The following is a 10,985-nucleotide window of genomic DNA, read 5'->3' on the forward strand; positions in this document are numbered from 1 at the left end:
AACACTATCCCCCCAAATCATAATATTTTCCTCACTGCCTATCCACCATTAAGCCAATGCCACACGATTTAGATTTTCTTTTACAGCACTCAACTTCAAGGTTCTAATTTCTGTATTAATTAAGGTAATACAAAACTACCAAAGTTTCGGTGGCTTAATACAATAGAAATTTATTTCTTACACCATAAAGTCTATGTGATTGGGCTGTGGGGAGGGAAGGTTTTTTTCCACATGGTCATTCAGGGATCCAGGGTAACAGAAGTTCTGACTTTCCAATGAGTTTCTTCTAAGGTTGCCCTAGCTAGTTCTGTGCCATGAGCCTAAAATACACATACATAAATATATCTCATTAGTATTACGTGTTAAAATGAAAATATTTTGGATATATTAGGTTAAATAACATGTATTATTAAGATTAATTCCCCTTGTTCCTTTTAACTTTTTAAATGTGGTTACTAGAAAATTTAAAACAACGAAGACTTATCACTTTATATCCATCAGAATGACAAAAATAGGAAGTCAGATGTGGGGATGATATGGAGAAATCAGAACCCTCTTGCACTGTTGATAACATATGGAACTTATTCAGTTTTTACTGGGGCACCGTCATGCCCACTCATTTACGTCTTGTCCATGGTTGCTTTTGTGCTATAACAGCAGAATTGAGTAGTTGCAACAGACAGTCTGGTTCCCAAAGCCTAAAATATTGAGTATCTGGATTTTCACAGGAAAGGCTTGCTGACCACTGGCCTAGTTGATTAAAACCTGTTGTCAACATTACAAATATCTTCTGCAAATGCAATCCCTGGCTGTTTAACTTTCTCTATGGTTTTCTTTGTTGAAAAAAAATCCTTTAATTTAACGTAGTCAGATCCTTTAATTTTTACCTTAAGATTTGTGCTTTTTGGGTCTTTTTAAACAAGTTTTTCCATTCTTAAAGATCATAGAGATATACGCCTTCATTCTCTTAGCATTTCACACTTAGGCCTTTGATCCATATCAAATTTACCTTTTTAAATTGACGTGGGGGTTTCCCTGGTGGCACAGTGGTTAAGAGTCCGCCTGCCAATGCAGGAGACATGGGTTCGAGCTCTGGTCCGGGAAGATCCCACATGCCACGGAGCAACTAAACCCGTCCACCACAACTACTGAGCCTGTGCTCTAGAGCCCACAAGCCACAGCTACTGAGCCCGCAGGCCACAACTACTGAAGCCCGCACGTCCTGGAGCCTGCGTGCCGCAACAAGAGAAGCCACCACAATGAGAAGCCCACGTGCCTAGAGCCCATGCTCCACAACAAGAGAAGCCACCGCAATGAGAGGTCTGTGCACCGCAATGAAGAGTAGCCCCCACTCGTTGCAACTAGAGAAAGCCTGCACGCAGCAACGAAGACCCAATGCCGCCAAAAAACACCCCCCAAAAATGATGTGAAATTATTATCAAAATTAGTAGGATAAACTATTTTCCTTACAGCATCCATTAAATAATCCATTTTCCCCACTGCATTATGGTATTACCTAGAATTCCTATTTCATTCTATAATCTTGTGCAAGTTCTATGTTTCAGTTGCCTCATCTGTAAAATGATGATAATTACATTACTTACCCCATGAGGTGACTGGGCAGATTAATTGTGTTATTACAATTAAAGTACTTAGGATAGTACCTGGGATAAAAAGTCTACAGTAAGTATTGGCTATTGCTACTTGTATTACCTCTTTCTGTGATATGTGTATCGTGTGTGTGTGTGTGTGTGTGTGTGTGTGTGTGTGTGTGTTTCATGGCAGGTGGCAGATATGCAAGAGAAGACAAGCCACGAAACACATGTAAAGCCTCTGCTCATGTCACATTCATTCACATTCCATTGACCAAAGCAAGTCCTATGGCCAAGCCCCAAAACAGTGGGGTAAGGATATCTGTCCATAGTGAAATTATGGCAGGGGCCAGAAAGAAAGGAAGAATTGTGACAATATTGTCTTCCACATTATTATTGTTGCTGTTCTTATTATTTAAAAAATTCCCATATATCCATGTTCTGTTTTTGAATTTCAATTCTGTTTCAATGGTCTATTTGCCTGTTCCTGCAATAGAAGCATATGTTTTTATTATTATAACTCTGTAATATACTTTCATATCTTGTAGGTTAGCTTTCCTCCTCTTTGCTCTTCTTTTATAAAATTGACTTTTCTATTTGTGGAATTTATTTTTCTACATAAATATTAGAAAAAATTTGAGTACCTCAAAAATTATGGAATTCTAATTAGAATTGCTTTTATTGATTAATTGGGGGAAAGACTGACATATTTCCAATGTGAATTAAGATGAGAGACTACCTTATACTCATTAGATCATTAGATAATATTAGGAGAGGGTGGGGAAACTGGGAAACCATTTATGGTTGAATGATATAGTGCTGCCATTCTGGAGAGCAGTCTCTCAATGTTTAATAAAATTTATGTGTACATGCTATGATGTAGCAATTCCTCTCAAGAGTTTTTACCTGATGCACAAGTAGACATGCACAGGATGTTCATTGCAGTTGCTTATGGTAGTCAAGAGTTGGAGACAACTTACATGTCCTTAATAAAGGAATGGATAAGGAAAATATATGAGCATATGATTGAATATGATGCAATGATCAGAAGAAATGAACTGGATTTTCATACAGCAACATAAATAAGACCTCATAAACAAGATTGTACAAAAATTGAAAAAGAATGCAATTGATAGAATAGTTTCATGTATGTAAATTAAGAAATACACAAAATAATACCACATATTTTCAAGGACAAATACATGTATTGAAAGGTAGATTGGAAGGACATACATTATATAATACATAATAAAGAGACCTTATGATGGGATGTAGAAAGAACATGGAATTGGAGACTGGGAACAGAAATAAAGAAAAAAGACAATAAATGCTACATTTTTAAAAATGTTAATGGGTCTTAACTTGAATGGATAATGATAGCTTGCCATGAAATTAATATTATCAATTCAATTCTATACACCTGAGGTAAAAAAGAAGGCTCTGCTAATAGTTTACTAAGGTATAACACTTTTTGAAAGGATTCTATTTTTATTTTGTAAATATTTTAGTTTATCTATACCAATATGAAATAAATGAAATAAAATTAACATTTTGCTTCTATTTTTTAAAATTGCAAATTACTTTATTAGGTTAGTGCAGCATATATTTACTTAATAAGAGCATTTCTATTCCTATGAAAACCTTACCACATTCTCTTTTTGCTTCAATCCTGAACAAAATTTATTTTCAATGTCCTTTATTAATTGCATGTTTGTTTTTATTGTGTATATTTATTTTTCTCATTTGTTTCTTGACAAAATAGTCAAATGGCAAGTTCTCTTAATTAATTTAAATTCACATTTTGTCAAAAGGCACACTAATTACTATACAGTTAGTATTTAGAGATCATAATATACTTGATTAAAAAAAAGAGAGAGAAATTCTCTTATTCAGCAATCTAACTTCCTTAAGCAAAATCAATAGCTTCACTGAAGGGGAAGCTCTGAAACTCTGTGGTTGGGACTTCTACTTTTAGCATGGTAGAGTAACTTATGTCAGAAAAATGCATCCTTTCAGAATAACTAGAGAGAAGTTGGATAAAACAACAACAAAAACAAATAAAATTTCTTTATGGGTATTGGAAAGCTGATAAACAATTTAGAACTTGAGAGGTCAAGATTCTGGAGAGGAGAAAACGACGGAGAGCTGAACTAACATTCTGCAGACGTTTTTCCAAAGGGTATTTCACAATTCTGGGCTCAAGGAATGTGGCTGAACATGCAATAAAAGTCTTGGGCAAAGGACAGCTGCTGGAAGGCAGAAAAACCATCAGAGCATCTGGTAATCCTGTGGGTCTAAAGCAACACAAATTAGAGCCTGGAGGGGTAGAAAAATGAACTCAACTGGTCAGGTTTTTTTTTTTTAAAGCATTTTGCTGAATTCTGAAGCTGTATAATATAGGAGGCAGAAAGTTTCTGAAAAGCAGAGTGGGGTTTGTGGCTGTCCCAGGCTACTTACCAGTCAAGGATTAGAGTTCAAGACAAGCCATGGGAGAAAGGCCCTGGGGAACTAGTCAGGCTTTTAGTTGGAACTTTGCAGGCTATGCTCTAGGGTGGGAGTGATGAAGAGGTAGAAAAAGCTTTAGTAAAACTGCAGCATAACCTTGAGTTAGCTCAGTCTGTGAGTGGATTAAGGTGACCAGCCCTAACTCTACCTACCTAGCAGATGAAATGGTGAATCCTCTCTAGAGATTCCCTCCTCATCCAGAATTTCTACAACTTTTCAACACAATATCTGACTGTCAACTAAAGAGTACTAGGCATGCCAAGAAATAGGACACAATAACAAAAAACATAAGGGAAAAACCAGACAGGTGATTCAGAATTATAGATATCTATAAAATTTTTAATATAATCATGGTAAATAAAGAAAATAGAGAAAATAGAGGAAAAAGAAGAAAGAACTAGATTAAGAAAATAGAGAAAAAGAAGGAAGAACTAGATTAAGAAAAAGAGAATTTCACCAGTGACAGATAGGACATAGCAAACAGGTCTAACATATACGTAACTGGAGTCCCAGCAGACTAGGAGAAAAAGAGAAAGCAAATGCTCCAAGATAGAAAAAGAAAATGTGGAAAAAAAGTGAAGGGTAGTGAAAAAGCTAAATATATGAATAAATATATAGATAAACATGAATGGATTCTGAGTGTATAAAACAACAGTAATGTTCTTTGCAATTTTAAAATATGTGGAATTAAATCCACGATAACAATAACACAGCAGGCAGGAAATGGTAAATGGAATTAAAGTGTTCTAAAGTCTTAGCATTGTCAGGGAAGTAATAAAAGTAATAATTAATTTTAGACTGTGTGGTGGGTTAAATTGTGTTCCTCCAAAAAAATATGTGAAATGCTGACCCCAGATACTCAGAATGATCTTATTTGAAAATAGGGTCACTGGAGAATTATTAGTGAAGTAGAGATAAGGTCATACTCCAGTATGGTGATCTTATAAGAAAACAGCCACGTGACGACACAGAGACATAGGAAGAATGTCATACGAAGATGTAGGCAGAGATTGGAACGATGCATCTACAAACCAAAGAATGCCAAAGATTGCTGGCTATCACCAGAATCTAGAAGAGAGGCATGGAATAGTTCTCTCTCAGAGCCCTCAGAAAGAACCAACGCTTCTCACCTTGAGTTTTGGACTTCTAGCCTCCAGAACTATGACAGAATACATTTCTGTTGTTTTAAGCCATCTAGCTTGTAGTACTTAGTTATGGCAGCCTTAGGAAATTAGTACATGTGGTAATAAATTATAGTATTTAGGCTAACCACTAAAAGAATAGCTTAAAAAGTATAAATAAATAATAGATGGAAAATATAGCATTATTTAATAATAATAATGTAGCAGTATTTAACTAAACCAAAAGAAGATAAGAAATGAAAGATAAAAACCATCTGGGTGAGATGTAAAACAAGTAATAAGATAGTAAACATATTATAATATTATGCATTAATCATTACATTACATTAAGTGTACATTTAGTTACATTAAATGTAAATGAACTAAATATTTCAATGAAAAGATTGTCATATTGGTTAGAAAACAGAATCCTATTATATGCTGCTTACAAGAAACATACCTTGATATAAGAACACAGAAAATGTGAATCTAAAAGAATTAATGAAATAAAAATGGATGTAGCTATATCAATATTAGACAAGAACATGTTACAGCAAGAAATATTACTAGGAGTAAAGAGAAACATTTAATAATTTTAAAGACATGAATCCTTCAGGAAGATGTAACAATTTTAGATTTATATACACTCAATAAGACAGCTTCAAAGTACATGAAGCAAAAATTTGACAGAACTAAAAGACGAAATAGGGAAATCCACAGTCACAGTGAAACACTTTAACGTGGATCTCTCAACACCTGTTAGAACAAGCAGACAAAATATCAGTAAGTATAAAGATTTGAACAACATGATTAACAAAACAACTGACCTACATAGAACACTACACACAACAACATAATACACATTCATTTCAAATGCATGTGGAACATTTATCAAAATTGACCATATGCTGGATCATAAAGCATGTGTCATAAAAATTTCAAAGGTTTGCAATAATACAGAATGTGTTCTTTGACCATAGTGAATTCAGTTAGAAATCAAAAACTGGTAACTAGAAAACCCTCAACTTTAAAGAAATTAAGCAATATAATTTTAAATAAGTCATGGCTCAAAAAATCATGATGGAAACTAGAAAGTATTTTGAATTGACTGATAATGAAAATATAACATATTAATACCCATAGCTGCTACTAATGCTGTGTTTATAGGGAAATATATAGCTTTAAATGCATAATCAGAAAAGAAGGAAGACTGAAAATAAAGAATCTAAATATTTACCTTGATAAATTAGAAAACAGCAGCAAAATATCAATAAATCTACAAAAGTAGAAAGTAAATAAAGATAAGAGCAGAAATAATTAAATATATAACAAATGCACAATAGAGAAAACAAACAGAACAAAAAATTACATCTTTGAACAGACTAATAAATTTGCAGACTTATCAAGATAAGTCAAGGAAAAAAGAGAGAAAGCACAAAATTCCAATATCAGGAATAAAAAGAAACTCCTACAGATCTTACAGACATTAAAAATATAATAACTGCTATATACAACCCATGTTGTATAGTCTCGTATCTAAATAGGTTGATTCTGTAATTTAAAAAGTTTCCAATAAAGAAATCTTCAGGCCCACATGGCCTTATGGGATTCTTCCAAATATTTAAGGAAGAAATATTAATTTTATACATCCCCTCCAGAGAAGGGAAAAAGATGGAACACTTCTAACTTATGTTAAGAGGCTAGCATAACTTTTGGTACTGAAGCTTGAAAAGGACATTTAAGAAATGAAAATTAGAGTCCAATCTCTTTCAAGAACAGATATATAAATATCCTAAACAAAATACTAGCACATTGAACCCATCGATATATAAAAAGGATGATATATCATGACCAAATTGGCTTTGAATGAAAATTAATCAGTGTAAGTCACCATATTAACAGAAAAAAGAGGAAACTCACATGATGGTGTCAGTAGATACAGAAAAAGCATTTGATCATGCAACAATCATTCGTGATTAAAAACTCTTAGCAAATAGTTTCTTTGCTCTGCACCTGAAACTATCACAACATTGTTAATCAGCTATACTCCAATATAAAATAAAAAGTTAAAAAAAAACTCTTAGCAAATAGAATAGAAGAAATTTATTTTATCTGATAAAGAATATCTAAGGGGCTTCCCTGGTGGTCCAGTGGTTAAAACTCCACGCTCCCAATACAGGGGGCCTGGGTTTGATCCCTGGACAGGGAACAAGATCCCACATGCCACAACTAAAGATCCCACATGCAGCAATGAAGATCCTGCGTGCTGCAACTAAGACACAGCACAGCCAAATAAGCAAATATTAAAAGAAAAAAAAAGAATATCTACAAAAATACCTAGAGAAAACATAATCCTTAAGAGTGAGTATTTGAAAACACCCCCTTGATATGGGCAATGAGACAAGCTTACCTTTTATCACTCAACATTGTACTGGAGGTCTGAGCCAGTCCAAAAGAGTCAAGAAAAGGAAGAAGGAAACACATTAATCTCCGATGATATGGTTATGTGTGTAGAAAATCCAAAAGAGTTCATGAACTATTAAAACAAATAACTGAATTTAAGCAAGGTTGCAGGATGCATGATCAAAATGTAAAAGTCAATTTGTGTTTTTATATACCAGTCACAAACTACAGCAAATAAAATTTTAAAAGATAAAATCTATAATTGCATAAAAAAACACATCAGATATCTGGCAATAAATATGATGAAATATGGGCAAGACCACCATATCAAAAAACTACAAATCATTACTGAAAGAAATTTAAAATGATCAAATTAATAGAAGTCTATATCATGTTCATGAATTGGAAGACCCAATCTGTAAAAATGCTGTATCAATCAGGGATCAACCAGAAAAGCAGAATCACTAAGACAGGATAAATAAATAAATGCACACATATTATATATACATATAATATATATACATACCTGTATATATATGTATAATATATATATATGAGATTTGTGATAAGAATTTGACCTTACACAGTGTGGGAGTTGGTCAAAGAGTCTCTGTAAAGCTGTTGTCTTTGTGTCTCATGCTGGAGCTTGAAATCTGTATGGCAGGCAGCTGAGAAAGGAGGATGGATATAAAGTGGGTAGAGCAAAGAAAAGCTGGAACACATGAGAACACATGAGTGAGCTCAGCTCTCACTGCCTCCAATCTTGGTGATGTGGGTGTCCTGCAGGAGGTACTGGTGCCCACTATCAAGGAGTCAGAGAAGCTGTAAGAGGATTCAGAGGAAGCTGGAGCAATTATAGGCCTGACTACTGTTCCTATACCAGCAAAGTGAGCCAAAAGATAAGTGGCACTGTTCATGAGCTCTAACGATGCCTGCTCTGGAATTCTGAACATGAAAATCATGACTGCTGCTTCACTTCTGTCCTCCAAATCTCAGGCAAAAAAAAAATCTCCCATGCTCACTCTAACCAAAAAGCAATCAGGGAAGGGAATTCTGGGACATGTAGTTTTGCTTACCTAAATTTACACATTATAAAGCCACCACAGACATCAATTTTCCGCCAAACTGACTTAATCCAATTCCAATAACAATCCCAGCTGTTGTTTTTATTCTCCCTGTAGAAATAGACAAGTTGATTCTAAGATTTATCTGGAAACGCAAAAGACCAAGAGCAGTTAATAGAACCTTGAAGAACAAGGCTTAGGGACTTACACTACCAGGTATCAAGACTTGTTATATTGTTACAGTAATGAACATAATGGGCCCAAGGAGAGAAAAATAGAAAAAGGAAAGAGAATAGAAAGTCCAGAAACAAACCTATATATGTGTATATATATATATATATATTTATATATATATTTATATATATTTATATACATATTTACCTCATTTGTGACAAAGATGAAACTATAGTACAGTAGTGAAATGATGTCATCTAAATAAATAGTGCTGGGACAACTTGATATCTGTATGAAAAAATGAGTTTTTGTCCTTGCCTCACACCATACACAAAAAGCAATTGCAGGTGGATTATATCTAAATATAAAGGGTTAAATAATAAATCTCCAAGAAGAAATCATAGAGTAATATATTTATGCATTTGGAACTGGCAAAGAGTTTTAAAAACAGGACTCGGGCTTCCCTGGTGGCGCAGTGGTTGAAAGTCCGCCTGCCGATGCAGGGGACAAGGGTTCGTGCCCCGGTCCAGGAAGATCCCACATGCCGCAGAGCGGCTGGGCCCGTGAGCCATGGCAGCTGAGCCTGCGCATCCGGAGTCTGTGCTCCGCGCAACGGGAGAGGCCACAACAGTGAGAGGCCCGCGTACTGCAAAAAAAAAAAAAAAACGACTCAAAGAGTGTGCTAACCATAAAGAAAAAAAATGATAGGGACTTCCCTGGTGGCACAGTGGTTAAGAATCCGCCTACCAATGCAGGGGACACGGGTTCAATCCCTGGTCCGGGAAGATCCCACATGCTGCTGAGCAACAAAGCCTGTGCGTCACAACTACTAAGCCTGTGCTCTAGAGCCCGCGAGCCACAACTACTGAGACTGCGTGCTGCAACTACTGAAGCCCATGTGCCTAGAGCCCGTGCTCTGCAACAAGGGAAGCCACCACAATGAGAAGCCCGCACGTCACAACAAAGACCCAAAGCAGCCAAAGATAAATAAATAAATAAATAAATAAATAAATAAATATATAAATCTTTAAAAAAATGATAAATTGGATTTTGTTCATCAAAGATACCACTATAGAGTAAAAAGTCAAGCCCCAGAGTGGGAAGAGATGGTTACAATATATTTATATCTGACCACCGATTTGACAAACCTCAGATATATAAACAACTCCTACACATTAATTTTAAAAAGGATATAAAAAACTATAGAAAAATGAACAAAAGATTATAATGTTCTTAACCTGTAAGCATATAAACAATTTCAGTAGGAAATGCAATTTAAATCCACAATGAGATATCACGCTTACTTATCAGAATGGCTACAATATAAAAGGACTGACCACCAAATGCTGGGGAAGAACTAGAGCACTGGAACTCTTATACCCTGCTGGTGAGAGTGTAGATGGTTACAACCATTTCAGAAAACTGGCAATGTCTACCAAAGCTGAACATATGCAAATCCCATGACCCAGCAATCTCACTTCTAGGTATATCCCCACCCCAAGAAATGCATATGCATTTCGGTTCCAGAACTTCATAGAAGCACTATTCATGATAGTTCCAAACTAGAAAACACATGTGTCCATTAATAATAGAATGAATAAAAAGTTGTATTCCACAGCAGTGAAAACAACACGGATGAGACCCACAAACACAACGGAAAGCAAAAGAACTGAGAAGATTCATATAAGTTTCAAAAACAGGCAAAAGTCTAACAGCATTAGAAGCCAGGGTTATGGTCACCATCTTGGGCAAGTAACCAGGGGGGAGAATAATGGGCTTCTGGGTGGCTGTAGTACTCTTAGTACTCTAAGTCTTGATCTAGGCGCTGATTACTTGGGTGTAACCAAACAAATAGAAAATAGAATCTAAAAGGATAAAATCTACAATCGCACAAAAACATTTATATTCATTTCACTTTGTGAAAATTTATCAAGCTGTACGCTTACAATTTGTGCACTTTTCTTTAGTTATGTTATACTTCAATAAGAAGTTTTCAAGGTGCTCAATTTTTCTACTAATCAAATAACAAATTATCAAATACTAATAAATAACAAAGCATGTGAGGGGGAAGAAACAATCTCATTGATGATCAGAGTAGAAATTGCAGCATATGATAAATTCTACTC

The 10,985-nt window shown here is 35.1% G+C and overlaps 1 long non-coding RNA gene across 2 annotated transcripts; it reads right to left on the minus strand.

The window, feature by feature from the left end:
• Positions 1-209: 209 nt before the first annotated feature.
• On the minus strand, positions 210-8,597 carry LOC137208437 (uncharacterized). Of its 2 annotated transcripts, none has more exons than XR_010935635.1 (4): positions 8,205-8,597; positions 7,629-7,657; positions 6,456-6,494; positions 210-320 (listed from the first exon to the last, which is right to left on the minus strand). It is a non-coding gene; the product is annotated as an uncharacterized lncRNA (long non-coding RNA). The 2 variants fall into 2 exon arrangements; XR_010935636.1 differs by lacking the exon at positions 210-320 and adding an exon at positions 3,229-3,886.
• Positions 8,598-10,985: the final 2,388 nt, after the last annotated feature.

This window comes from Pseudorca crassidens, chromosome 16 (genome assembly GCF_039906515.1).
Source record: "Pseudorca crassidens isolate mPseCra1 chromosome 16, mPseCra1.hap1, whole genome shotgun sequence".
NCBI lineage: Eukaryota > Metazoa > Chordata > Mammalia > Artiodactyla > Delphinidae > Pseudorca > Pseudorca crassidens.